We start from the raw sequence: 12,507 nt of genomic DNA on the forward strand, positions 1-12,507 counted from the left end.
ACGTTTTATTCCAAGAGCGACGGAAGCCGCCACTTCCGCCAGAAACAAAGATGGCGCCGAGTGGGAACCGGAAGAACGCCTAGACTATATATTTTATTTTATTATTATTACTATATATTATTACCTTAGGAATTACTGGTAACCATTTGCGCAGATTGGATTTTAATTTTAAAATCTCCCGTATTTTACAATAGCAGAATATGTGAACGGCAAACACGTCTTCTGTAAATCAGCGGCGGCGGCCATTTTGTCGGAGACCACGATGCAGTAACTGAAAAGAAAAGGCCTCACAGAAAATGTCTTCCAGTCGGAGACGCGCAGCTGGGCGCATGGACCCGCCGCTATGAGCGACTGGAACGCCCAATGAAGACGCTTCCTCCGCTCACGTGATCACAATTCCCGCCAATCAGCGGCGCGGAGCCCCCCGCTGGCCACATGTGTGCTCTGTGTTGATGAATCCGCGCCGAGCTGCTCGGAGGCGGCGGCCACAGCTGCGGGGCTCCTCCGACGGGCAGCCAGCGCTCGGCATAGGAGCCGCGGGGGTCTGTTGCTATGGTGACAGCGTCCCAGTAGCGGCTTCCGGCGGAAGTGGGAGGGGGAAGAGGAGGGAGAGAGAGACAGAGGCTGCAGGGACCTGAGACAGGGGAGACAGAGTCATGTGACTGCCGGGTAGGTGCTGCTGATGTCACTGGACGGCACGTGACGTCATTACCACACCATAACATGTCTTGTGACGCCATCCTGAGGCTGTGTGTGGTGTTCTCTGACGTCATCACCCTTCTGTGTGTGTTTGTGTGTCTGCTGTCCCCCCTTCCCCTGCCAGCCACAGCAGCTTGCTTCAGTGATTACCAAACCACAGTGACTGCCACCTGTGACGTCATGCATGTGCCTCCATCATGGTCCCCTCACAGGGAGGCCACCAGTGCTGTATGTCCAGGGGTGGTTCTGGGCACCTGCCTGGTGGGCTTCACTGGGGCTTTGTTCTCTGGAGCCCTTCATTATTGTCAGTCTGGCACGAAACCCACACACCTGGAAATCTGCCAAACCGCTTTGATCGTTTACAATCTTGCCAATTCAATCTGGATTGCTGTTGTTGAAAATCCATTCCTAAGTGTGACGACAAATCTGAGCTAGTATGGTTGAGGAGAACCACTGGGAAACTGCATAGGGCAGGCATGTCCAAAGTCCAGCTCAGGGGTCAATTGTGGCCTGCCGAGCCTTTTCTGGTGACGCCCAAAGCTGACCATAGGCCATAGCTGCAGTGCCGCGTGCAGGGGCCTCTGCATTGCCGCTCTGCCTTCCACTTTGCCTGTAGGTACCACTGTAGCAGTAGCAGCCACTGATTAGCAGCTGCCACTGTGCCAGCAGCAGTAACGGCCGCTGATTATCAGCCGTCACTATGGCAGCAGCTGTAATTAACATTGATTAGCAACTGCCTCTATGCCATCAGCAGTAATAGCCACTGATTAGCAGCAGACACTATGCCAGCAGCAGTAACATCCACTGATTAGCAGCCGACACTTTGCCAGTAGTAGTAACGTCCACTGATTAGCAGCCGACACTTTGCCAGTAGTAGTAACATCCACTGATTTGCAGCTACTACTGTGCCAGTAGTAGTAACGTCCACTGATTAGCAGCTACTACTGTGCCAGCAGCAATAACCTCCACTGATTAGAGCTGCCACTATGCCAGCAGCAGTAATAGCCACTGATTAGCAGCCTTCACTATGCCAGCAACTGTAACAGCCCCACTGTGCCAGCAGCTGTAACAGCCACTGATTAGCAGCTGCCACTGTGCCAGCAGCTGTAACAGCCACTGATTAGCAGCTGCCACTGTGCCAGCAGCTGTAACAGCCACTGATTAGCAGCTGCCACTGTGCCAGCAGCTGTAACAGCCACTGATTAGCAGCTGCCACTGTGCCAGCAGCAGTAATAGCCACTGATTAGCAGCTGCCACTGTGCCAGCAGCTGTAACAGCCACTGATTAGCAGCTGCCACTGTTCGAGCAGCTGTAACAGCCACTGATTAGCAGCTACCACTGTTCGAGAAGCGGTAACAGCCACGGGACAAAATGTCACAGGCATAGTGTACTTAATGGCAATCAGCAAAAATTGTATTTAATTTCGCTAGTTTGGCCCACTGGCACTCTCAAGAACGGCATTATGGCTCTTGGCATGCTCGCACCGTGCAATGCTGCTCCTTGTTCCAGGTCATTTGCTTCTCTGTTCTCTTCTTGGAAAATGTGTTCAGATCCTTGAAGTAAAGCTCAGCAACCTCCTGGTACTCCGGAAAGAGCACATCTAGCATGATCCTTCAGCCACATTGCTCTATGGTGGAGTCCGTATAGCGCTCCAGAGCCCAGCACACTGCTTCCAGTTGCTCCAGACCCTCCTGCCAGGATGGCTGCTAAGGAGGAAACAACTTCCGGAGAGTCCCAACAGGGCAGGTGCCAGCAGGCAGGGGAAGCAGTACGTTAGTATGCTGTAACCAGAGCTCAGCTGGCGATGGATATGCTCCAGTTCAGTGATTGAAAACATGCTGGCCCAGCTGGTATTCTTAGCGCTGTCATCCTCGGTTCACTACAGCAGGGGTCTCAAACTCGCGGCCCGCGGACCATTTGCGGCCCTCGATACAATATTTTGTGGCCCTCGCCGGCAAAAGCGTCCTTATAGTTTGCTTCAGTGCTCCCAAGTAATCCGCCGCATCCCCGCCGCTAAACGAGGGCTGCAGAGCCCCCAAATCGCCCGGGGGGCAATCCACCGGCATTTGCTGGAAGGGACAGAGCTTTCAGCTTCGGCTCTGCCCCGCCTGACGTCAATCGCCACACGGATCAAGCCTCTCCCCGCCCCTCTCTGTGAAGGAAGAGTGAGAGGGGCGGGCAGAGGCAGCGATTGTAAAATTCCTTATCTGGCCCAGCCTCATCCTGACTTTGCCTCCTGCGGCCCCCCAGGTAAATTGAGTTTTAGACCCCTGACTACAGCATCCAGTTGTGGCAAGTAATGACCAGTCACAATAAAGCCCAGCTTAGGCCTCTTGCACACTACACGCAATTCCAATTTGGGATTTTGACACGACTTTAGGCCCCCTGCACACTGCAAATCCGATCTGCGATTCCCATTTGGGTTTCCTATTTGTAATTCCGATTTTCCCTGGATGCTATTAAAACAAAAAGAAAAATGCAGAAAAAACTCAGCATGCAGTACCGATTAAAAAAAATCGGAATAGTATGTAAAATTGCATGTAGTGTGCAAGAGGCCTCACTTGCGATTCCGATTTTTCATCGGTACTGCATGCTGCGTTTTTTTTCTGCGTTTTTCTTCTAATTTTGGTAGCATGCAGGGAATATCGGAATCGCAAATCGGATTTGCAGTGTTCAGGCAGGGGGACTTATACTGCCCAGTCTCCTAGAACACAATGTAGTGCTCGGCCGGCCAGCCTGTCACCCTCCATGATTGAGTCCTTGGCTAGTTGTTCTGGGTATTGACAGATTTTTCTGCTAGAAATAGGGAGCAGCGGCAGTCTCCCTATGAGGTTTCCTACTGAGTCACCACCACCATACTAGCTCTGCAAATCTCACATGCTTCTACACTGCTTGTGTTTTTTTGTGTGTGTAAGCGAATAGGCTGTCAGTTATATAAACATGTCAAATTGAATGAAAGTATATTAAAATGTAGGGCCTACGCTGAGCAATTTCAATCAAAATTTGAAAAAAAAGGGAAGGCATTTCTTTTTATCGATTGACAATGTTTAGGAGGGTTTCACAGGGGAGCAGTCCCTGCTACTGCATGGGGGCTCAGAGCTGTAAGGAGGTTCCAATTACTCCCTCACTCCCTTCGATATAGGGGTCAATCCTACAGATCAGGTTTGTTTGTGGCTGCCCTTGTTATGGGTGTGGCTACACTTGTTATGGGCAGGGCTGTGGAGTCAGAGTCGGGGCAATTTTGGGTGCCTGGAGTCGGAGTCGGGAAAAAATGCACCGACTCCTAATGAATTTAAACTGTAATTAAAATAGAAAATGTGATAAAATGTTCTATTTCTCAGATAATAGTCATCATAAATAATTTCTACATACAGTAATAGCTGTGTTTAGTCCACAAAAATGAAATAAACCAATCAAAATTAGTTACTTGTGCTGCTTCAATAAAGCAGTCCCCGTATTTTTAAAGTCAGATATACACATCTGATTGTGACTGTACAGTATATATGATGTGTACACAGGAATCTCTTATATATACGAAATAACATCTATGCTGTAAGTATAAAGCCTGATGTGTAGCCGTGTCACTAATAGAGATGGTCAATGAGATGGAAATAATTCTGCGTTGATTCTAATTTGTGCAAATTTTTGCTCATAAAATCAAATAATTTAATATGTTGTTAAAATTTGGTTTGGTGACTACAAATTAAATGGTACCTGAGAAGGATGAAAAGAAAAGTTTTATACATACCAGGGGCTTCCTCCAGCCCCCTTCAGGCTAATCAGTCCCTCGCTGTCCTCTGCCACCCGGATCTTCTGCTATGAGTCCTGGTAATTCAGCCAGTCAGCGCAGTCCGGCCGCATGTCGCTCCTACAGCCAGGAGCGTTCTGCACCTGCGCAATTGTGCTGCGCAGATGTAGTACGCTCGCGGCGGAGTGTGTTCATGCACACCACGCCAGACTGACTCAAGTGCCTGGACTAATAGCAGAAGATCCGGGTGGCAGAGGACAGCGAGGGACTGATTAGCCTGCAGGGGACTGGAGGAAGCCCCAGGTATGTATAAAACTTTAATTTCATCTGTCTCAGGTTTACTTTGCTACACAGTAGTACTATACTCTACATATGCACTCCCCACAGAGCTGCAGGGAATCCACTGAGAATGCTGTGCACATTGAACACAGAGGTGTTGTCTGTCACCCATAAACCTGGTTCAGATTGTGCATGAAGAATGTGTAATAGAGGAAGAATCTCCTTATTCACCTGCAGAGTACCTGCACATCACTCTTTCATGTACCCACAGTTACATTGCCTAGTGCCTAATAGATGTTCTTTGTACCTATCTGTACCTTTTACAAGTACTCTTTCCAAGGACTAGTTTTAGTCTATGACTAAAGGGAATAAATATAGCAGTCTCCATATCCTTCTCACTTCAGTTGTCTTTTAAAATTCCTAAGCGTTGGCAGTTAAGAGACAAATTTCATGTTACATACTTTCAATCAACAAGATTGTAATATGCAAATTAGAGGAGTCGGTGGAATCCTAAACTGAGGAGTCGGAGTCGGTGGATTTTTGGACCGACTCCACAGCCCTGGTTATGGGTGTGGCTACACTTGTTATGGGTGTGGCTACACTTGTTATGGGTGTGGCTACACTTGTTATGGGTGTGAATATCCTGATGGCCACACTTGTTTTATGACCCTTGTGAGATGGGCTCACCCAGAGGAGGCAAGAGGAGGGGTGTGGACAGTGGGGGACCCATCAAAGTTTTGGTGTGGCCCAAATCTGGCCCTCAAAGCCATTAAATTTGGCCCTCAAGTCGTTTCCCCCCTTTGCATTATGTATGGCCCTCTCTAGACCACCAGGGAAGCTACATTGGAGGTGAATCCCTAGACCACCAGGGAAGCTACATTGGAGGTGAAGCCCTAGACCACCAGGGACGCTATATTGGAGGTGAATCCCTAGACCACCAGGGACGCTATATTGGAGGTGAATCCCTAGACCACCAGGGACGCTATATTGGAGGTGAATCCCTAGACCACCAGGGAAGCTACATTGGAGGTGAATCCCTAGACCACCAGGGACGCTATATTGGAGGTGAATCCCTAGACCACCAGGGACGCTATATTGGAGGTGAATCCCTAGACCACCAGGGACGCTATATTGGAGGTGAATCCCTAGACCACCAGGGAAGCTACATTGGAGGTGAATCCCTAGACCACCAGGGAAGCTACATTGGAGGTGAATCCCTAGACCACCAAGGAAGCTATATTAGAGGTGAATCCCTAGACCACCAGGGAAGCTATATTGGAGGTGAAGCCCTAGACCACCAGGGAAGCTACATTGGAGGTGAATCCCTAGACCACCAGGGAAGCTATATTGGAGGTGAAGCCCTAGACCACCAGGGACGCTATATTGGAGGTGAATCCCTAGACCACCAGGGACGCTATATTGGAGGTGAATCCCTAGACCACCAGGGACGCTATATTGGAGGTGAATCCCTAGACCACCAGGGACGCTATATTGGAGGTGAATCCCTAGACCACCAGGGACGCTATATTGGAGGTGAATCCCTAGACCACCAGGGACGCTATATTGGAGGTGAATCCCTAGACCACCAGGGACGCTATATTGGAGGTGAATCCCTAGACCACCAGGGACGCTATATTGGAGGTGAATCCCTAGACCACCAGGGAAGCTACATTGGAGGTGAATCCCTAGACCACCAGGGAAGCTACATTGGAGGTGAATCCCTAGACCACCAAGGAAGCTATATTAGAGGTGAATCCCTAGACCACCAGGGAAGCTATATTGGAGGTGAAGCCCTAGACCACCAGGGAAGCTATATTGGAGGTGAAGCCCTAGACCACCAGGGAAGCTACATTGGAGGTGAAGCCCTAGACCACCAGGGAAGCTACATTGGAGGTGAAGCCCTAGACCACCAGGGAAGCTACATTGGAGGTGAAGCCCTAGACCACCAGGGAAGCTAGATTGGAGGTGAAGCCCTAGACCACCAGGGAAGCTAGATTGGAGGTGAAGCCCTAGACCACCAGGGAAGCTACATTGGAGGTGAAGCCCTAGACCACCAGGGAAGCTACATTGGAGGTGAAGCCCTAGACCACCAGGGAAGCTACATTGGAGGTGAAGCCCTAGACCACCAGGGAAGCTACATTGGAGGTGAAGCCCTAGACCACCAGGGAAGCTACATTGGAGGTGAAGCCCTAGACCACCAGGGAAGCTAGATTGGAGGTGAAGCCCTAGAACAACAGGGAAGCTATATTGGAGGTGAATCCCTAGAACATGAGGGAAGCCATATGGGGGAGGTAGGGGGAAACCACTAAACATTAGGGAACTGTATAGGGGAGGGTGGGGGCATTTAGACAATAGGGAACTGTATAGGGGAGGGAGGACCACTAGGCACCGGGCAACTGTATAGTGGTTGAAGGAGGGCCATTAGACACCTGGAAACTTAATAAGGGAAGAAGGTGGCCAGTAGACATTGAATTTGTCCCACGACTAGGTCCTAGTGTATAATTTCGGTCCACTTTGCATTTGAGTTTGACACCCCTGCTCTAGAGCAAGGGTCAGGAACCTTTGTGGCTGAGAGAGCCATGAACGGCACATATTTTAAAATGTAATTCCGTAAGAGCCATATAATATGTTTTAAACTAAATATAAGTACAACTGGAGCAGCTGTTAGTTGTGGGGGGAGAGTGAGTAAGCTACAGCAGTAGCGTGCCTACTTGGAAAATGTTACTGTCACACTAAGCTGTGCTGCTTGAGCAGTGTAGCTTAGTGAATCAACTCCTACTGATTTGTATGTGAGCCAGATGCAGCCATCAAAAGAGCCACATCTGGCTTCCAAGCCATAGGTTCCCTACCAGTGCTCTAGAGCAGGGTTCCCTACCAGTGCTCTAGAGCAGAGTTCCCCAACCCTGTCCTCAAGGCCCACCAACAGTACATGTTTTGCAGATAACCCCAAACATGCACAAGTGAGGAAATTAGTGTCTCAGCAGAGCCGATTAACCACCTCTGTGGATTTCCACAAAACATGCACCATTGGTGGGCCTTGAGGACAGGGTTTGGGAACACTGCTCTAGAGCAATAGAAGAAACTCTATTTTGATCAAAGACTCTGAACGACTGTTATCAAAGACATTTGCATGATATCGTTTTGTTGTGCGTTCTTTGTACTTCCTACCCATTTATCTATTGTGCAGCGCTGTGCAATATGTTGGCGCTTTATAAATATAATAATAATTTATGGGGTGGTATGTTGGGAGGTCAGCAGCAACGTTGCGTTGTACCACACCGATCGGTAGAAAGCTGGAGGTGGGAGGGTAGCACTTGGTTTTCAAATAGATTTCTATCAAAACCAAGTGTTGATCACTGCCCTCAGACTCCTTTTGAGTTGGGAGGTGTTGTTTGCCGTATCAAGTGAATAACCAGTATAGTATTGGTTTTACCTTTCTATAGCAGGAGTGTGTCTGTGTGATGAAATGGTTTATTATCTTTCTTAATCTGACCTTAGACTGTAATATGGATCTTATATGTATTATGTCTGTAATATGTATAAACCACTGTGGGAGGCGCCCTTACGGATCAGAATATACAGCACAATAGAAATAAGGATCCTTATTCTATTGTGCTGTATATTCTGATCCGTAAGGGCGCCTCCCACAGTGGTTTATACTAAATTACCTCACGGTGTGGGGACATATCATTATAGTCTTATAGTGATATTTTTTGCTTCCGGGAACGGCGACCGACAAGGCCGAGTGGAGACGGTACTTCTCCACATGCTCTGATAGTGGTTGCCGAAAAAGCAACCCAGAATTGTGAGTATTTGGAAAAAAAAATCATTATTTTTCAGGTTTCGGCCATTATAGTTTTTAAATAATCACGCTACTGTAATTAAAACCCATGAAATGTATTTGCCCTTTTGTCCCGGTTATAAAACCGTTTAAATTATGTCCCTATCACAATGTTTGGCGCCAATATTTTATTTGGAAAAAAAGGTGCATGTTTTTCAGTTTTGCGTCCATCCCTAATTACAAGCCCGTAGTTTATAAAGTAACAGTGTTATACCCTCTTGACATAAATATTTAAAACGTTCAGTCCCTAAAGCAACTATTTATGTATTTTTTTTATTGTAATTTTTTTTTTTATTACCAAAAAAAAAAGGGGAAGTGTGGGAGGTAGTTAGTTAATTTTTAGTGTAAAACTAATGTATTTGTATATGAAAAATGCTTTAGGGTGTAGTTTTACTATTTGGCCACAAGATGGCCACAGTAACTTTTTGTTTATGCGACCTGCAAGCGTAGGAAGTACGCTTGCAGGAAGTCTTATGAGGCTAGGAAACTGTTTTTTTTTTTTTTTTTTTCACAATGATCGCTGCTTCTCATAGAAGCAGCTGATCATTGCGGGGGGCTTAGATCAACGAACGGGAACAGTTTTTCCCGTTCATTGATCTCCGAGCGGGTGGCGGCGTGCACGAGAGTGGGAGTGCGCGCGGGAGGTGCGGATATCTCCGTCCCTGGGCGTGAAAAGATGGAAAAAGGGATGGAGATATCCACACCTATGGGGGTAAAGTGGTTAATAAGGATTGTCAGTGAAAGGACTATGTACTCTGTGCAGCGCTGCAGAAGATGTCAGTGCTATATAAATATGGTGGGACATTAGACTATGACTGTTAGGGATTAGATTGTGAGCTACTCTGAGGACAGTCAGTGACATGACTATGTACTTTGTAAAGTGCTGCAGAAGATGTCAGTGCTATATAAATGCATAATAATAACATGAAGGACATTAGAATATGACTGTGGTAGGATTAGATTGTGGGCTTCTCTGAGGACAGTCAGTGACATGACTATGTACTCTGTACAGTGCTGCAGAAGATGTCAGTGCTATATAAATACATAATAATATGGTAGGACATTAGACTATGACAGGATTAGATTGTGAGCTCCTCTGAGGACCGTCCATGACATGATTCTGTACTCTATAAAGTGCTGCAGATGATGTCAGTGCTATATACTGTATATACATAATAATAATAATAATAATAATAATATTGTTGGACATTAAAATGACTATGGTAGAATTAGATTGCAGGGTTGTGGAGTCGGTACAAAAATTCATCTGATTCCCCAGTTTATGAAACCACCAACTCCAGGTACCCAAAATTGCTCCAACTTCTCGACTTTGACTACATAGCCCTGTTAGATTGTGAGCTTCTCTGAGGACAGTCAGTGAAATGACTATACTCTGTAAAGTGCTGCAGAGATGTCAGTGCTGGATAAATACGTAATAATATGGTAGGACATTTCACTATAACTATGGTAGGATTAGATTGTGAGCCCCTCTGAGGACAGTCAGTGACATGACTATGTACTCATCAGTTCAGGTCCACTTCAAATTATTTTCTCAGATGCAAATTTTGGTTTTAGTTGAAGCACAATTTACTTATGATTGAATTTTGATGTTGTTGATCAATAGAGGGCAGTCTTAAGAAATCTATCAACAGCATTACCATGAATGAGTCTGTTTCCCCTTCATCCCAGTCATTACATATAGGAGGGGTATTTTTCTAAGGTTATTATAATATATATAATATAATTTATAGCGCTGGCATTTTCTGCAGTGCTTTACAAAGTCCAAAGTTACAGTCCCTAACTGTCCCCTAGAACTCACACTCTAATCCCTTCCATAATTTATCTAATGCCCCTCCCCCTCTGCGTGCAACGCAGGTGGACATCGCAATGCGCGGTACTATAATGCTAGGCGTTTCTCCCTGATGTGATCGCAATCCAGTTCATTGGGAGGTGCAACACATGGATGGAAACATCAGATGGGGCAGTCTATGCACTTCTGATGTCCTTGTGGATTGCGTACGTTGTGTGATACTGAAAACACGATCAGCAATGCACAGACGAGGCCTAACATAGTGTAAAGCTTTGTACACAGGCTAGATGATTTTTGGACAGGGCGGCCAGTTAGAGACAACTTTGCAGAGAATCTACTCTGTGATCTGCAGCCCCCGACGCCCCTCACTGCCTCGGCCAGCAGTTTGCCAGCTCGTCTCAGCTGCAGAGTGCTACCAGCCTCAGTAGCACGATTGAGGAGGGGCAGCTTATTCCAGCAAATGGGGCAGGAAGAGGTCCCGGGTAAATAATCCGTTTGTTCCCTCCATCTCCGTTACACTTTAACCTCCTTAGCGGTATACACGAGCTCAGCTCATCCATTATCGCCGGAGGGTGCCGCTCAGGCCCTGCCGGGCCGATTTTTATGAAATAAAGAGCAGCACACGCAGCCGGCACTTTGCCAGCCGCGTGTGCTACCTGATCGCCGCCGCAGCGCGCCGATCCGCCGCGTGCAGCGGCGAAAGATGGTCCCCCCCAGCCGCCCGAGCCCTGCGCAGCCGGAACATATAGTTCCGGCCAGCGCTAAGGGCTGGATCGGAGGCGGCTGACGTCAGGACGTCGGCTGACGTCCATGATGTCACTCCGCTCGTCGCTATGGCGACGAGGTAAGTGAAAAACAAGGTAGGCTGCTCATTGCGGCCTTCCTTGTTAATTCTGATCGCCGGAGGCAATCAGAGTTACGCCTTCGGAGCGCCCTCTAGTGGGCTTTCATGCAGCCAACTTTCAGTTGGCTGCATGGAATAGTTTTTTTATTTTTTATTTAAAAAAAAACCTCCCGCAGCCTCCCTGGCGATCTTAATAGAACGCCAGGGTGGTTAAAGTGGACCTGAACTCAGAACCTCCTCGCTGCTCTGAAAGATAAGCAGCAGCATAATAACCTTTAAAGAAAAACATTTCTGTGTTACAGCTGATATAAATCCTGCAATAAATCTGCAGTGTGTCTACATCCTGCTTTCATGGAAGCAGATATGGGGTTAACATCTTGTGTTTACAAATTTGCTGCTCTGCCGAAAGCTGCCAGGATTCACAGCTGAGAGCTCAAATTACAAGCATGCGATTAGTCACAGATGAGGGGGAAATTAGACAGGCTAAACTCTCTAAATACATACAGGCTGCATTTCTCTAGTATTTCCTTCTGTCCTGTGCAAGAGTTCAGGTCCACTTTAATGATATGGCCAAGTACACTCTGCATCTATTTAGTAAGGAGTCCTTGGACAATACTCCCTAACACTACAGGTTGGCCTACTAAGTGCACCCTTAGTGGTTGCAGCTCTTATAGGGCAACTGAAATGAGAGGTATATGGAGGCTGCCATATTTATTTCCTATTAAACAATATCAGTTGCCTGGCGGACCTGCCGATTTATTTGGCTGCAGTACTGTTTGAATATTCCCAGAGACAAGCATGCAGCTAATCTTGTCAGATCTGACAGTGATGTCAGAAACATCTGATCTGCTGCATGCTTGTTCAGGGTCTATGGCTAAAAGTATGGCTGTGGTGTCGGTACAAAAATCTTCCGACTCAGGCAACTCAGTTCATGAAACCTCCAACTCCGACTCCTTAGTTAAATATTTACCAGGGCTGTGGATTTGATACAAAAATCATCCAGCTCCCAACTCCTCAGTTTATGAAACCTCCGACTCCAGGAACCCAAAATGGCTCTGACTCCACAGCCTTGGCTAAAAGTATTAGAGGCAGAGGATCAGCAGGACAGCCAGGCAACTAAAATAAATAGGGCAGCCTCCTTATCCCTCTCACTTCAGTTGTCCTGTAAAGGGATTCTTAAGCCTAACCAAAAAAAAAAAATGTTTACTCACCAGGGGCTTCTACCAGCCCCCTGCAGCCGTCCTGTGCCCTCGCAGTCACGGAGCCTCCAGTCACCACACTGCCAG

The 12,507-nt window shown here is 47.3% G+C and overlaps 1 protein-coding gene across 1 annotated transcript in view; it reads left to right on the plus strand.

Annotated features, from left to right (window-relative positions):
• The first annotated feature begins 425 nt into the window (after nt 1–425).
• The window catches only part of MGAT1 (alpha-1,3-mannosyl-glycoprotein 2-beta-N-acetylglucosaminyltransferase), a 92,668-nt gene continuing 80,586 nt past the window's right edge, over nt 426–12,507 (plus strand). Inside the window, exon 1 of the mRNA XM_068250148.1 lies at nt 426–669. The gene's annotated coding sequence lies outside the window, so the exon portion shown is untranslated. The remainder of the gene's footprint in view (nt 670–12,507) is intronic.

This window comes from Hyperolius riggenbachi, chromosome 8 (genome assembly GCF_040937935.1).
Source record: "Hyperolius riggenbachi isolate aHypRig1 chromosome 8, aHypRig1.pri, whole genome shotgun sequence".
Classification (NCBI taxonomy): Eukaryota; Metazoa; Chordata; class Amphibia; order Anura; family Hyperoliidae; genus Hyperolius; species Hyperolius riggenbachi.